We start from the raw sequence: 14118 nt of genomic DNA on the forward strand, positions 1-14118 counted from the left end.
AATTTCAGTAAATTGATAGAAACACATACATTAACAACAGTATAGAAAGGTAGAGAACATTCAACGAAGACCCTTAGTCCACTTCCACCGTTGCAGAAGTAGGAGCTCTGAGGCCTAGTTGAGATGGTCATCATTGCAAAGAGCTCCATGGCCTACTGTCCATACTGAAAGCACAATCATGATGAGGTGAGACGTGGCTCCCAGATACCCCTTCAGCAGCCCCTGTTCCATAGAGCCACCAGGGGGCCTTTTCTCTCTACAGTGGGATAAAGTAGGTTTTTTTTTTTCCCCAGAGCTCCATGTGTAGTAACCCAGGCTTCAAGGTATCAGTGGGTTGGCTTAGAGGAATATACCTCTAGGAGACTCCAGTTTAAGAACAGGAATTTCCTTCTAGGAAACACGATTTAGTCAATATGAAGTTTTTTGGCATCTCTGCCATCCAGAAGCTTATAGTCCGGTAGGGTTAATCTTCAAGTTGTCTAAACTTTAGAGGGTATAAATAGTGGCCAGATGTTGGGAGGGGGTCCACCTATTCCTTGAATGATTTGTCTAGGCAGCATCCACCGCTCTAGTTGCTTTTGTGTAGAGATTGCCGCTAAGATGTCCTTCATTTCTAAAGGGTCTTCATGGTCCCTTTAGGTCCTGTAAATTTCTCGAATACTCCCATGCTGTGCGTGGGAGGCCCAGGAGTTATTTGGCTTCCTTCTTGCCAACCTGAGATTAAGAGTATTTGTGATGTTCCGGTGCTTCTCTGCTCAGACCCATCTTCAGAGAGCTCCTCTGGGGTCTTACGTTTCCCTGGAGCTCTGTGCAGTCAACATCAGGCAGATGCCTGTTCAGACCCCACACCTCTCAGGGATCTCGCTCCCTCCCCAGGCTTCTGCCCTAAAACGGGTGGAGAAACACACTGTTCGGCTCCACTGATGTCTCTTGGCTCAGCACGGCTCCTTCCTACTCCTCTCTCCACCCTGCCCCAAGGGGGGACCCTTTGTTAGTCTTTCCTCACTTTGATCTCATTTTAAAAATCACTCTGGAAATTTCATCAGTGGGACACAAACCCAGAAATTTCTTTTTTCCCTGCTTCCTTCCCTGTGGCCAGGTCTGACCGTGTCCTTAAATGAGGTAGGGAGAGGAAGGAAGTAGGAAGACCCAGGGAGAAAATAGTGGTTAATGTTTGAAAAATAAAACTGTACAACAAGAAGGCCATGAACACCAGAGGCAGAATGACCAGGACAGGATTTTAGTGCTCTAAGAAGTATTCAAGGAAGGGAGAAATTAGTGTTAATTGCAGAGGCAGAGTAGGCTCCACGGAGGAGGTTGAATCTAAGCTGTGCTTTGCTGGGTGGTTATGTTTCGGGGCAGATAAGAGACCAGAATCTTACATTCCAGATGGAGAGACTAATTATCCTCAAGGCCCCGATATAGGAAGGTGAGAACAGAGACCACTGATAAGGAAGGCTGGAAAGATTCTGAAGACCCTTGAATCCCAGGTAAGGAGAACAGTTTTAATATGTGGAACAGTATTTTCTAAAATGGGTTCAGTTAATGTAAATAAATAAGCATGTATTTCTACCGTCAGATTAAATTAAACAACTCGTGAATTCTTGCACATGTTTCCTAAGTGCCTGGGATACGCTGGGCATTTTTTTTAAAAATAAATTTATTTATTTATTTTTACTTTTGGCTGCCTTGGGTCTTTGTTGCTGTGTGCGGGCTTTTCTCTAGTTGCGGCAAGCGGGGGCCACTCTTCGTTGCGGTGCGTGGGCTTCTCATTGGGCGGCTTCTCTTGTTGCAGAGCATGGGCTCTAGGCGTGCAGGCTTCAGTAGTTGTGGCATGTGGGCTCAGTAGTTGTGGTGCACAGGCTTAGTTGCTCCGCGGCATGTGGGATCTTCCCCGAGCAGGCCTTGAACCCATGTCCCGGGCATTGGCAGGCAGATTCTTAACCACTGCATCACCAGGGAAGCCCACACTGGGCTTTTTGTTGGAGGTGAGGACCACAGTAGTAAACAGCAGTGGGTCTTGTTCCAGTGAGGGAGGTAGTCATTAAACAAGACATTCCCAGTGATGAGCGCTCTGACGGGGGAAGTACAAGGGAAGAAGTATAGACAGGAAACAGAACCTTGTTTCTGGTTTGGGCAATGGCTTTGTTGAGCAAAAGGAATTTTCAGCTGAGACTTGAAGGGTGAGTTGGGGTTCACCAGATGAAGAGGTGGAAGAGTGTGCCGAGCAGGGGGAATGGTGTACGCAAAGATTGGGAGGAAAGATGGGGTAGAACATTTGAAGAACTGGAAAGATTTCCATATGGTTGGAGTGTAGCATTATCAAGGGTTTTCGGCCAGAGGTCTCCCTAAGGGACTAGACTACCTTATGGATTTTAGACCTTCTCTGATCCTCAGTTTAATCATCTATACCCTGAATTAAGTGTATCTGCCTCACCATTGTTAGGATAAAATAGTATGAAGTATATTAAGCTTCTTTAAAACAGGCACTCCATAAATGCTACTCCTTTTCCTGCCTCTGTCTCCAGAAGGAGAGTAACTTGTTCAAAGCCCCACACTGAGGGAGCAGTAGACTCAGTTCTCAGACTCAGGTTTCTGTGTCCAGGATTTATTTTTACATCATTTGCCTTTCAGGCATTAAAAAAGCACCAGACCATAGTGGGCAGTGATATAGAGACTTGTTCAAGTTCTGTTCTCTAAACTGATGAGAGGGACTTCCCTGGTGGTCCAGTGGTAAAGAAACCACCTTCCAATGCGGGGGACGTGGGTTTGATCCCTGGTAGGGGAACTAAGATCCCACATGCCATGGAGCAACTAAGCCCCCGCGCCACAACCGCTGAGCTCTCGTGTCTCAACCAGTGAGCCCGTGTGCCGCAAACTACAGAGCCCACGCTCTCTGGAGCCCGAGCGCAACAAGTAGAGAGAGAAAAACCTGCATGCCACAACTAGAGAGAAGCCTGCATGCCGCAGCTAAGACCTGACGCTGCAGCCAAAAAAAAAAAAGAAAGAAAAAAATAAATTAAAAAATAAAATGTTGAGAAGCCCTATGAAGTCAGGGCCTTCATTTCTTCCTGGAGCTTTTCCTCTTCTGTCTCTAGAAATAACCTTGTTGTTAGATCAAGGAGATCCTGGCTAATCTCCTAGATTCAGCACTCTCTTGGCCTCTCTGGGTGACCATTCTTTCTCTCTGGACCTCAGAGCCACGGGTCCTTTCCTGCTCCAAGCCTGTGTGAAGATTAAATTAGAGAAGAACGAAGGCTCTTTTTCCAGAGACCAGAGCTGCTTATCAAAATCCATTCTCCTCTTCTTCCTCAGTAAGAGAATTCTGATTTTATTTGGAAAAGCAAAGTGCCCCCCGCTAAAAACCTACCTTTCGCAGCCCACTGTGCACCTGGGTGTGACTGTGTGACTATGGTCTGGTTAATGAAGTGTGAACAGAAGTTGTTCGTTGGGACCCTGAAAAGTTTCCTTCAAGGAGACAGACAGCTGTCTGTGATGCAGATGTAATGGTTGGGTTCCGTCTTGTCTTATGAAGTGAACTTGAGGAAGGAACAACATGATAAGGAGGCCTGAGCAAAGAGGAGAGAGATAAGGATGACGAGTCCCTGGTGACTGTGAGCCACCATACTTGCCCTGGGCTGCCCACTGTTTCTCTGAGAGAGAGATGAGAGCGAGAGGGGGAGGGGAAGGGAGAGAAAGAGAGGAGAGAGAGGGAGATGGAGAGAGAGAGAGAGAGAGAGAATGAATATCTTCTACTTCGTTTAAACCATTATTTCAAGTTCCTGTTATCAACAACCACACACAATACCCAATAACAGCTACGGGCCTCCCACTAACCCCCATCCACTTAGCTTAGAGAGGTGGCCTTTTAAAATGTGGAATAGACAACCTCTGGAAGGATTAGGCGGGCACTGTGCTAAACCCTTGGCACGATTAGCTCACGTAATTCTTATAATAATCCTGTGATCATTATTATTATTTTCATTTTACAGATGAAGAAACCGAGACTGTGGAACTTGCCCAAGTTTATAGAGCCCAGAAGAGGTAGAACTGTAATTCACACCCAGTTCTGTCTGCCCCTAGAGCTCATGCTTTTGATCTCTATAACCAGGGTGTGCTACCTGCAATGATCCTGGTTTGATGTTTGTCACTGACCTAGATCATAACATGGTTCTCCCTATCTCAACGCATTTTATTTAGAAGAGGAAAAAAAGAGAACTTTTCTTTAGAGATGACCTGAGTGTTTCAGCATGTTTGACAATTATATTTCATACAGATTAAGCAGGCCCCTTGGATTAGCCATTCCGTTTCAAGATTATGCCCTCCTGACCACACTGAGAGTTTATTGCTGAGGACCAGCCCCTCCATCTGGTCAAGCCAAGGCTGAGTTAAAGGAAAGGCCCCAAACTCTCTTCTCTTTCCACCTCTTCACTGTAACACCTAGATCTTCTTGTTGCTCCGTTGTGTTGATAGTGACAAAGGCCTGCAGGTGCAAATCTAAGCAGCAACTAAACCCCAGCATTAAACTTCATGATAGTGAAACGAAAGGGAGAGGTGTTCCTTTCTAGAACTCCAAGAGCTTTGGAGATGACAGATGGGCCCACTCAGGGGCCCAGCCTACACTTCTGAGGTAGCTTCTTGTAGTGTGAGGTATCTCTGAAGGTAGAGTGTGACGGACAGTCTGCAGTGTGGAAGCTGTGCAGCCACTGCTCTGGGGAACCTAAGTGGTAAACCCAGGAGAGGCCCAGCCTGAGCAGATTTACTGGTACTTCAAGGCAAGGGGCAGAGCTCTGATCGCAGGCCTGTAGAGCATATGGATGAGTTTCTTAGGGCTTCTGTAAAATAGTACCACAAACTACATAGCTTAAAACAGCAGAATCGCATTGTCTCACAGTTACGGAGGCCAGGAGTCTGAGGTTAACGTGTCAGCAGGGCTATTCTCCTTCTGAAGGTGCTGGGGAAAGCTGTCTCCTAGCTTCCGGTAGCCTTAGGTATTCCTTGTCTCATACATGAACACCTTCTCCTTGTATCTCTTCACTTCATTAGCCCTCTGTGAGGGTCTGCTCCTGTAACCAAATTTCCCCTTTTGAGAAGGACACCAGTCATATTGGATTAATGCCCACCTTTATGATTTCATCTTAACTTGACTGCGTCTGCAAAGACCCTCCATCCAAATAAGGTCACATTCTGAGGTACTGAGGGTTAGAACTTTAACATGTTTTCTTGGGAGACATAATTCAGCCCATAACAGGATGAAACTCAGATTAGAGAAACAGATGTAGGAGCGAAGATAGAAGGAACCAGAAGGTTAAAAGGCCAGGAATTCTTCGGAAAACGTTCGGAAGCCCTGGACTCACACAAGCTATAACTCTGGGAGTTCAGGAATCTCCAAGGGTTAGGGAAGCTTTCCTATGAGATCTGCTGGGCTGCAGAAGAACAGGTAGAGTCAAGGGGACACCCTCTCTGATGGAGCCTTAAGAGTCCTCACACCGTGGGGTGGATTCTCTGTCTGCAGGAAGCCCATCTCACAATGCAGTTTCCAAGTTTTTTTTTTACATCTTTATTGGGGTATAATTGCTTTACAATGGTGTGTTAGTTTCTGCTTTATAACAAAGTGAATCAGTTATACATATACATATGTTCCCATATCTCTTCCCTCTTGCATTTCCTCCCTCCCACCCTCCCTATCCCACCCCTCCAGGCGGTCACAAAGCACCGAGCTGATCTCCCTGTGCTATGCGGCTGCTTCCCACTAGCTATCTACCTTACGTTTGGTAGTGTATATATGTCCATGCCTCTCTCATGCTTTGTCACAACTTACCCTTCCCCCTCCCCATATCCTCAAGTCCACTCTCTAGTAGGTCTGTGTCTTTATTCCTGTCTTACCCCTTGGTTCTTCATGACATTTTTTTTCCCTTAAATTCCATATATATGTGTTAGCATATGGTATTTGTCTTTCTCTTTCTGACTTACTTCATTCTGTATGACAGACTCTAGGTCTATCCACCTCATTACAAATAGCTCAATTTCATTTCTTTTTATGGCTGAGTAATATTCCATTGTATATATGTGCCACATCTTCTTTATCCATTCATCCGATGATGGACACTTAGGTTGTTTCCGTCTCTGGGCTATTGTAAATAGAGCTGCAATGAACATTTTGGTACATGACTCTTTTTGAATTATGGTTTTCTCAGGGTATATGCCCAGTAGTGGGATGTGGTAGTTCTATTTGTAGTTTTTTAAGGAACCTCCATACTGTTCTCCACAATGGCTGTATCAATTTACATTCCCACCAACAGTGCAAGAGGGTTCCCTTTTCTCCACACCCTCTCCAGCATTTATTGTTTGTAGATTTTTTGATGATGGCCATTCTGACTGGTGTGAGATGATATCTCATTGTAGTTTTGATTTGCATTTCTCTAATGATTAATGATGTTGAGCATTCTTTCATGTGTTTTTTGGCAGTCTGTATATCTTCTTTGGAGAAATGTCTATTTAGGTCTTCTGCCCATTTTTGGATTGGGTTGTTTGGTTTTTTGTTATTGAGCTGCATGAGCTGCTTATAAATTTTGGAGATTAATCCTTTGTCAGTTGCTTCATTTGCAAATATTTTCTCCCATTCTGAGGGTTGTCTTTTGGTCTTGTTTATGGTTTCCTTTGCTGTGCAAAAGCTTTGAAGTTTCATTAGGTCCCATTTGTTTATTTTTGTTTTTATTTCCATTTCCCTAGGAGGTGGGTCAAAAAGGATCTTGCTGTGATTTATGTCATAGAGTGTTCTGCTTATGTTTCCCTCTAAGAGTTTGATAGTTTCTGGCCTTACATTTAGGTCTTTAATCCATTTTGAGCTTATTTTTGTGTATGCTGTTAGGGAGTGTTCTAATCTCATACTTTTACATGTACCAGTCCAGTTTTCCCAGCACCACTTATTGAAGAGGCTGTCCTTTCTCCACTGTATATTCCTGCCTCCTTTATCAAAGATAAGGTGACCATATGTGTGTGGGTTTATCTCTGGGCTTTCTATCCTGTTCCATTGATCTATCTTTCTGTTTTTGTGCCAGTACCATACTGTCTCGATTACTGTAGCTTGGTAGTATAGTCTGAAGCCAGGGAGCCTGATTCCTCCAGCTCCGTTTTTCATTCTCAAGATTGCTTTGGCTATTCGGGGTCTCTTGTGTTTCCATACAAATTGTGAAATTTTTTGTTCTAGTTCTGTAAAAAATGCCAGTGGTAGTTTGATAGGGATTGCATTGAACCTGTAGATTGCTTTGGGTAGTAGAGTCATTTTCACAATGATGTTCATTCTTCCAATCCAAGAACATGGTATATCTCTTCATCTATTTGTATCATCTTTAATTTCTTCATCAGTGTCTTATAATTTTCTGCATACAGGTCTTTTGTCTCCTTAGGTAGGTTTATTCCTAGATATTTTATTCTTTTTGTTGCAATGGTAAATGGGAGTGTTTTCTTGATTTCACTTTCAGATTTTTCATCATTAGTGTATAGGAATGCCAGAGATTTCTGTGCATTAATTTTGTATCCTGCTACTTTACCAAATTCATTGATTAGCTCTAGTAGTTTTCTGGTAGCATCTTTAGGATTCTCTCTGTATAGTATCATGTCATCTGCAAACAGTGACAGCTTTACTTCTTTTCCAATTTGGACTCCTTTTATTTCCTTTTCTTCTCTGATTGCTGTGGCTAAAACTTCCAAAACTGTGTTGAATAAGAGTGGTGAGAGTGGGCAACCTTGTCTTCTTCCTGATCTTAGTGGAAATGCTTTCAGTTTTTCACCACTGAGGACGATGTTGGCTGTGGGTTTGTCATATATTGCCTTTGTTATGTTGAGGAAAGTTCCCTCTATGCCTACTTTCTGCAGGGTTTTTATCACAAATGGGTGTTCAATTTTGTCGAAAGCTTTCTCTGCATCTATTGAGATGATCATATGGTTTTTCTCCTTCAATTTGTTAATATGGTGTATCACGTTGATTTATTTGCGTATATTGAAGAATCCTTGCATTCCTGGAATAAACCCCACTTGATCATGGTGTATGATCCTTTTAATGTGCTGTTGGATTCTGTTTGCTAGTATTTTGTTAAGGATTTTTGCATCTACGTTCATCAGTGATATTGGCCTGTAGTTTTCTTACTTTGTGACATCCTTGTCTGGTTTTGGTATCAGGGTGATGGTGGCCTCGTAGAATGAGTTTGGGAGTGTTCCTCCCTCTGCTATATCCTGGAAGAGTTTGAGAAGGATAGGTGTTAGCTCTTCTCTAAATGTTTGATAGAATTCGCCTGTGAAGCCATCTGATTCTGGGCTTTTGTTTGTTGGAAGATTTTTAATCACAGTTTCAATTTCAGTGCTTGTGATTGGTCTGTTCATATTTTCTATTTCTTCCTGACTCAGTCTTGGCAGATTGTACATTTCTAAGAATTTGTCCATTTCTTCCAGGTTGTCCGTTTTATTGGCATAGAGTTGCTTGTAGTAATCTCCCATGATCTTTTGTATTTCTGCAGTGTCAGTTGTTACTTCTCCTTTCTCATTTCTAATTCTATTGATTTGAGTCTTCTCCCTTTTTTTCTTGATGAGTCTGGATATTGGTTTATCAATTTTGTTTATCTTCTCAAAGAACCAGCTTTTAGTTTTATTGATCTTTGCTATCGTTTCCTTCATTTCTTTTTCATTTATTTCTGATCTGATTTTTATGATTTCTTTCCTTCTGCTAACTTTGGGGTTTTTTTGGTTCTTCTTTCTCTAATTGCTTTAGGTGCAAGGTTAGGTTGTTTATTGGAGATGTTTCCTGTTTCTTAAGGTAGGATTGTATTGCTATAAACTTCCCTGTTAGAACTGCTTTTGCTGCATCCCATAGATTTTGGATGGTCGTGTCTCCATTGTCATTTGCTTCTAGGTATTTTTTTAATTTCCTCTTTGATTTCTTAAGTGATCACTTCGTTATTAAGTAGTGTATTGTTTAACCTCCATGTGTTTGTATTTTTTACAGATCTTTTCCTGTAATTGATATCTAGTCTCATAGCATTGTGGTCGGAAAAGATACTTGATACAATTTCAATTCTCTTAAATTTACCAAAGCTTGATTTGTGACCCAAGATATGATCTATCCTGGAGAATGTTCCATGAGCACTTGAGAAGTATGTGTATTCTGTTGTTTTTGGATGGAATGTCCTATAAATATCAATTAAGTCCATCTTGTTTAATGTATCATTTAAAGCTTGTGTTTCCTTATTTATTTTCATTTTGGATGATCTGTCCATTAGTGAAAGTGGGGTGTTAAAGTCTCCTACTATGAATGTGTTACGATTTCCCCTTGTATGGCTGTTAGTATTTGCCTTATGTATTGAGGTGCTTCTATGTTGGGTGCATAAATATTTACAATTGTTATATCTTCTTCTTGGATCGATCCCTTGATCATTATGTAGTGTCCTTCTTTATCTCTTCTAGTAGTCTTTATTTTAAAGTCTATTTTGTCTGATATGAGAATTGCTACTCCAGCTTTCTTTTGGTTTCCATTTGCATGAAATATCTTTTTCCATCCCCTTACTTTCAGTCTGTATGTGTCTCTAGGTCTGAAGTGGGTCTCTTGTAGACAGCAAATATATGGGTCTTGTTTTTGTATCCATTCAGCCAATCTGTGTCTTTTAGTGAGAGCATTTAGTCCTTTTACGTTTAAGGTAATTATCGATATGTATGTTCCTATTCCCATTTTCTTAATTGTTTTCTGTTCGTTATTGTAGGTCTTTTCCTTCTCTTGTGTTTCTTGCCTAGAGAAGTTCCTTTAGCAGTTGTTGTAAAGCTGGTTTGGTGGTGCTGAACTCTCTCAGCTTTTGCTTGTCTGTAAACGTTTCAATTTCTCCATCAAATCTGAATGAGATCCTTGCTGGGTAGAGTAATCTTGGTTGCAGGTTTTTCTCCTTCATCACTTTAAATATGTCCTGCCAGTCCCTTCTGGCTTGCAGAGTTTCTGCTGAAAGATCAGCTGTTAACCTTATGGGGATTCCCTTGTGTGTTATTTGTTGCTTTTCCCTTGCTGCTTATAATATGTTTTCTTTGTATTTAATTTTTGACAGTTTGATTAATATGTGTCTTGGTGTATTTCTCCTTGGATTTATCCTGTATGGGACTCTCTGTGCTTCCTGGACTTGATTAACTATTTCCTTTCCCATATTAGGGAAGTTTTCAACTATAATCTTTTCAAATATTTTCTCAGTCTCTTTGTTTTTCTCTTCTTCTTCTGGAACCCCTATAATTCGAATGTTGGTGCGTTTAATGTTGTCCCAGAGGTCTCTGAGACTGTCCTCAGTTCTTTTCATTCTTTTTTCTTTATTCTGCTCTGCAGTTGTTATTTCCACTATTTTATCTTCCAGGTCACTTATCCGTTCTTCTGCCTCAGTTATTCTGCTATTGATCCCATCTAGAGTATTTTTAATGTCATTTATTGTGTTGTTCATCATTGTTTGTGTCATCTTTAGTTCTTCTAGGTCCTTGTTAAATGTTTCTTGCATTTTGTCTATTCTATTTCCAAGATTCTGGATCATCTTTACTGTCATTATTCTGAATTCTTTTTCAGATATACTGCCTATTTCCTCTTCATTTGTTAGGCCTTGTGGGTTTTTATCTTGCTCCTTCATCTGCAGTGTGTTTTTCTGTCTTCTCATTTTGCTTATCTTACTGTGTTTGGGGTCTCCTTTTTGCAGGCTGCAGGTTCGTAGTTCCCGTTGTTTTTGGTGTCTGTCCCCAGTGGCTAAGGTTGGTTCAGTGGGTTGTGTAGGCTTCCTGGTGGAGGGGACTAGTGCCTGTGTTCTGGTGGATGAGGCTGGATCTTGTCTTTCTGCTGGGCAGGTCCACGTCTGGTGGTGTGTTTTGGGGTGTCTGTGGACTTATTATGATTTTAGGCAGCCTCTCTGCTAATGGGTGGGGTTGTGTTCCTGTCTTGCTAGTTGTTTGGCATAGGGTGTCCAGCAATGTAGCTTGCTGGTCGTTGAGTGAAGCTGGGTGCTGGTGTTGAGATGGAGATCTCTGGGGGATTTTCGCCATTTGATATTATGTGGAGCTGGGAGGTCTCTTGTGGACCAGTGTCCTGAAGTTGGCTCTCCCACCTCAGAGGCACAGCACTGACTCCTGACTGCAGCACCAAGAGCCTTTCATCCACACGGCTCAGAATAAAAGGGAGATAAAGTAGAAAGAAAGAATTAGTAGAAGTAGAAAGAAAGAAAGAAAGGAAGGAGGGAGGGAGGGAGGAAGGAAGGAAGGAAGGAAGGAGGGAAGGAAAAAAAGAAAGAAGATAAAGTGAAATAAAATAAAGTAAGATAAAATATAATAAAGTTATTAAAACAAAAAATAATTTTTAAGAGCAAAAAAGAAAAAAATTAAAAAAAAGAAAAACGGACGGATAGAACCCTAGGACAAATGGTGGAAGCAGAGCCATACAGACAAAATCTCACACAGAAGCATACACACACACACTCACAAAAAGAGGAAAAGGGAAAAAATCATCAATCTTCCTCTCAGAGTCCACCTCCTTAATTTGGGATGATTGGTTGTCTATTCAGGTATTCCACAGATGCAGGGTACATCAAGTTGATTGTGGAGCTTTAATCCGCTGCTTCTGAGGCTGCTGGGGGAGATTTCCCTTTCTCTTCTTAGTTCTCACAGCTCCCAGGGGCTGAGCTTTGGATTTGGCCCCGCCTGTGTGTGTATGTCGGCCGGAGGGCGTCTGTTCTTCGCTGACAGGACAGGGTTAAAGGAGCAGCTGATTCGGGGGCTCTGGCTCACTCAGGCCGGGGGCGGGGGGGGGGGGGGGGGAGGGGCACGGAGTGCGGGGGTGGGGGGTGGGGGGTGGGGGGTGGGGTAGGGAGGGGCACGGAGTGCGGGTGGGGGGGTGTAGGGAGGGGCACGGAGTGCGGGGTGGGGGTGGGGGTAGGGAGGGGCACGGAGTGCGGGGTGGGGGTGGGGGTAGGGAGGGGCACGGAGTGCGGGGGTGGGGGGTGGGGTAGGGAGGGGCACGGAGTGCGGGGTGGTGGGGGGTAGGGAGGGGCACGGAGTGCCGGGCGGGCCTGCGGTGGCAGAGGCCGCCGTGACGTTGCACCAGCCTGAGGCGCGCCGTGCGTTCCCCCGGGGAAGTTGTCCCTGGATCCCGGGACCCTGGCAGTTGCGGGCTGGACAGGCTCCCCGGAAGGGGGTGTGGATAGTGACTTGTGCTCACACACAGGCTTCTTGGTGGCGGCAGCAGCAGCCTTAGCGTCTCAGGCCCGTCTCTGGGGTCTGCGCTTTTAGCCGCGGCTCGCGCCCGTCTCTGGAGCTCCTTTAAGCAGCGCTCTTAATCCCCTCTCCTCGCGCACCAGGAAACAAAGAGGGAAGAAAAAGTCCCTTGCCTCTTCGGCAGGTCCAGACTTTTCCCCGGACTCCCTCCCGGCTAGCCGTGGCGCACTAACCCCCCTGCAGGCTGTGTTCACACCGCCAACCCCAGTCCTCTCCCGGCGCTCCGACCGAAGCCCGAGCCTCAGCTCCCAGCCCCGCCCGCCCCGGCGGGTGAGCAGACAAGCCTCTCGAGCTGGTGAGTACTGGTCGGCCCTGATTCTCTGTGCGGGAATCTCTCCACTTTTCCCTCCGCACCCCTGTTGCTGTGCTCTCCTCTGCGGCTCCGAAGCTTTCCCCCTCCGCCCCCCGCAGTCTCCGCCCGCGAAGGGGCTTCCTAGTGTGTGGAGACTTTTCCTCCTTCACAGCTCCCTCCCACTGGTGCAGGGCCCGTCCCTATCCTTTTGTCTCTGTTTATTCTTTTTCCTTTTGCCTTACCCAGGTACGTGGGGAGGGGGGTTCTTGCCTTTTGGGAGGTCTGAAGTCTTCTGCCAGCGTTCAGTAGGTGTTCTGTAGGAGTTGTTCCACGTGTAGATGTATTTCTGGTGTATCTGTGGGGAGGAAGGTGATCTCCGCGTCTTACTCTTCCGCCGTCTTCCCCAGCAATCCCCAGGTATTTTTTAATATTGATGTTAAGGCGCCTTTCCAGCTGCCACCAGGAAATATTAACCTAAAATATAGTCTTGGATGATGGTACAACAACATCATTAAAGTACGGACTGGGGAAGAAAGATGTAGCTGATGGATCTGTACTTACACAAATAGAAGGGAATCTTGAAAAAAAAGAGAGTTGAAAAATAATTGGTTTTTCTTTAATGCTATCTAAGGTAGAGGATGGTGATTCTAGATCAGCAGTACCAGGTAATTGCCCCCAGTGGAAGTAGTTAGGTTTATTCATCTGCCCAGTCTCCCTGCCTCTGCTGCTCCCAGTGACTCTCAGCTGAGCTACTGATCTCTCCCCATGGGGCTCAGTTCCAGATACTTCCCAGAACAGTTCTGATTTGAGGCAGGAATCATTTAACAGTCCCAGGTTCCCCTCTAACCAGTGAAGGATTACTATTCAGCTCTCTGGCAGGTTTATCGCAAATAGAATACCCAAGCTCTGACTCTGTGCTACAAATCTGTGCTGACCTAATTTTCCTGGTTTGCAGTTGCTCATCTGTGGGACTCTCACCCTAATTACGGAGTTGTTGCCTTCAGACTTTTGAATTTATTTTCACACACACATGCACGCGCACGCACACACACACACAACCATGCACGCACACGCTTCCCCACTCCTCCCTCGTTCATACACCCATTTGGAAGAGCCATGCATCTACTTTGGCTTTCATTGTGAGTTCCTATCCAAGTCATCTGTTTAATCCTTTAGTCCTGCCAGTGAGCTCTGGGATCCAGCTTTTCCCTGGCTATTCCCTTCTTCCTAATGACCACAGCCATGTGAGTTCCCAGATGCCTTGTGACTAGATTTTAGGACACTTAACATAGATTCCCTGTTGCCATGCTACCCCATCTATTGGGATCCCTGTCAGTTTCTCCAGGACTCTTCCTTGGTCTGAGAATGGAGAGTATCATCTTCTTATATTTGTTCTCGTATCCCCTGGCTTTGGGAATTGGTCCAGCTCAGGGATTAGCAAACTTTTTCTGTGAAAGACTACATAGCAAATGTTCAGGCGTTGCAGGCTGTGTGGTCTCTGTTGCAGTCACTCAACTCTACTATTGTAGCAGATAGACAATGTGTAAACC

The sequence above is a fragment of the Leucopleurus acutus genome (assembly GCF_964270905.1).
Source record: "Leucopleurus acutus genome assembly, chromosome: 4".
NCBI classification, from domain to species: domain Eukaryota; kingdom Metazoa; phylum Chordata; class Mammalia; order Artiodactyla; family Delphinidae; genus Leucopleurus; species Leucopleurus acutus.